Source organism: Hibiscus syriacus, unplaced genomic scaffold, assembly GCF_006381635.1.
Source record: "Hibiscus syriacus cultivar Baekdansim isolate YM2019G1 unplaced genomic scaffold, ASM638163v2 tig00110472_pilon, whole genome shotgun sequence".
Classification (NCBI taxonomy): domain Eukaryota; kingdom Viridiplantae; phylum Streptophyta; class Magnoliopsida; order Malvales; family Malvaceae; genus Hibiscus; species Hibiscus syriacus.
The window spans coordinates 1,507,916-1,511,269 of NW_024062752.1; the positions used below are offsets into that span (position 1 = coordinate 1,507,916).

Below are 3,354 nucleotides of genomic sequence, written 5' to 3' on the forward strand. Positions count from 1 at the left end.
AAATCGATAACATTAGTGATCAGTTTGTTACTTTTGAAATTTAAGTGGAGAAAACAATAACTTACTGAAACATTAGTTACTACTAGTGTAATTTACCCATTTCTTTTTCATGTATTAGTATTGGTATCGTAATAATGCTTTTTTAGAGAGTGAATGTTATCATATTATAAAATATAAAGACATGTAGTAATCATACATCTATACAAATAAAGATATCCTTTCTTCATTCCAAAGGGCAAGCTTTGGCTACAATGAAACCATGACTTTGGTATAATTTGAAATGCAGAAGATTATGTGTCCTAACGTGGCATGATTTGAAGAAAAGTAATAAAGATTACTTGCATTATATTAGATATTGGCTGATCAAATTATGCATTCCAAAGTGATAAAACACAACATCAAAAGTCCATAGTAATCAAATACAACATCATAGCTATAAAATGAAAGAGGAACTAAAACACCCTAAAGAACCATGATAAAGGCACTGAAATCAAATCAAGGAATTTAGGTAACCCTGTTTTTCTTTTGACTTCAATCTCAAAACTGGGGGAAGCTAATGGATGATAGTACAACAAGGAAAGTTTTTTGCTTAATGAGATGGAGATTTGAGGAAACTCAACATCATATAACAATTAATCAGAACAGCAGCCAAGTTTCTTGATGGCAGAAACGTCATCTTTGGTTCCGACATTGACGGTTTGTCCTTTAGGCAATGCTGCAGGATCATCCCCTACTTCAAGCGCCTTTCGACTTACGACATGATAGATTTGAGTCAGCACTTCGGTGAATGCATTCTCTACGTTCAGGGACTCAAGGGCAGATGTCTCCATAAAGTAGGTGTTTTCTTTCTCGGAAAATGTTTTGGCATCCTCTGTGGAAACAGAACGCAGGTGCCGTAGGTCTGCCTTGTTACCGACAAGCATAATCACAATATTGGAGTCCGTGTGATTTCGTAGTTCCTTCAACCATCTCTCCACATTCTCAAATGTGATGTGTCGGGGTGACATCATAGACAAGCAACGCACCAACGGCTCCCCGGTAGTATGCACTTGTAATCGCTCGATATCTGAAAAAATATATATAACAAGAAAACAACTCTGAAAAAGCGCATGGAACATATCTATTTTGAGGGTCAACCTTTGACAACTCAAGCTTCTGTAGAAATCATTTATCTTTTTACAGGCACCAATCACTTGATTTCAAGGAGAGACAACACTGAATGTTCATTTCATGCTCTACAAGTTCTCAATGTAGATTTTATTTAATTTGGAAAGACCTTGGGTCAGTCAATATAGAAAATTAAATAACACCTAAAGTTCTTACATTTAAAATTTGTAACTTAACCAAACATATGATATTGTAGAACCTAACTCTGGTACATATTCTCCAGAGAAACACCACTGAGAAAATTATCCATTCAGCTAATACAGAACATCCGAGAACTCAACACGAGCCTTCTTTTAACAGAGAGGCTAAACATAGAACTCGTTACAGACAAATCCTTCTAAAATAAAGTAAATCGATCGATAGGTTGGATATACAAATGATATCATCTTCAAAAGCCCTATATTCTAAAGATGGTTACTAATATAGTTGATGATTCAACTAGGACTTTGAAGAGAAGTAGGTCTAGTTCCACCTTTTCATCAATAAATGAAGCTGTAACCTTTATCGATCAGACCGAAATGCATACCGTATGTAGCTCATTTATTAGTAAGCTAACTATGGATTTTTTTGTATATAACATAGCACATGTGAACTAGTCAAGAAAAGTAGTCTTTCAAATATGCTTAAAATTTAGACCAATACCTACTTCTCACCAAATTACCAAAATCCAAGTCCTCATGCTTCAGTATAAAAGGAAAATTCTGAATGCAGTTTGCTTCTACATTTTCTTAGCAACCAAACAAAGAAAAAAGAAATCCTAGGGCTTCACCAAACCTATATTGTAGTCTAAAAGCACCCTCTTTTCCCCAAATCACTAATAAATTCCCCTAAAATATCCGAGAGTCCAAAAAAATAGTAATGATTTCTCTACATTTCCTCAGCTACTAAACAGCTCTAAAATTACAATTACTACACATCAACTCACAAAATAATCATCTTTATGAAATTATAAATAATAGTGATATAGAATAAAGAAAAATAAGTTTTAAAAGACCAACCTTTCTTGTCCAGCTGTGTCCCAAATCTGTGCCTTAACGACCTTATCATCGACCCGAATGCTTCGGGTTGCAAATTCTACTCCAATTGTGGATTTTGACTCGAGGTTAAACTCGTTTCTCGCAAATCTCGACAGCAAATTCGATTTCCCGACACCCGAATCTCCGATCAATACTAGCTTAAACAAATAATCGTAGTCTTCGTCTGCTCTATAGGCTGCCATTTCGGGTCACCGGGTCGGGTTTTTGGGATTTTGATAAAAGGATTAGGATCTATGAAGAAATTTTATCAATCAACAGAGATCGGGGGAGTCGGGGAGAGAGATTTTGAATTTGCAATAAGACAGGGAGAAAAAGTGGCTTAGATTGAGAGTACAAATATCGGATCGGGTCGAGAAATTGGATACGCTGATGGGCTAGTATTTGTTTTGACTGTTAAAGCTCTTCAAAATTATTATGTCTACGCATAGACCACTCGTAGGCATTAGATTTCGTAAACCGTTTATTTTTTAAAAAATAAAAACTCTTCTAACGTTTACGCGTTCTCTTCTTGGCGCAGACGTGACCTTATATTTTTAAAACTCTTCTAACCTCTTCAAAGAACATTAAATATTAATTTTAAACATAATCACATGTATTATTAATTTTATAAGTTTTATATTATAGATATTAATTTTAATATTAATTTTTTAAATAAATTAAATATTAATTTTTTAATATTATATTATAGATATTTAATTTTATATCATCATATAAATTATTTTATATATTATTAAAATTTTATATTTATTTTAATTATTTTGATTTAAGTTTAAATATAATATTTTTTTGGATTTGTTATTTTTAAATTATATTTAAACTTTTTATACAAAATGTAAGTATTTAAACCACATTGCTTAATAAAAAATGATTTCATTGTTTGATAATTAAGATTTTAAAATATAAAAAATTATAAATTATGTTTTTAAAATTTTAAAATATAATCACAATTAAATAAAAAATAATCATAAAATAATTTGATAAATTAAAAATATTTTCTAAAAATATTTTATAATTATAAAAATAAATTATGAATATATATATTTAAAAAAATTAAAAGTATTACATAATTGCATAAAATTATTGAAAATATTCAAATAAAATTTTAATTACAATTAAAGAGTAAATGAGAAATTTTCCACTAATATAATAT

The 3,354-nt window shown here is 30.7% G+C and overlaps 1 pseudogene; it reads right to left on the minus strand.

Moving 5' to 3' along the window:
* Positions 1 to 355: 355 nt before the first annotated feature.
* Positions 356 to 2,537, minus strand: LOC120127924 (annotated as a pseudogene).
* Between the last annotated feature and the right edge of the window lie 817 nt (positions 2,538 to 3,354).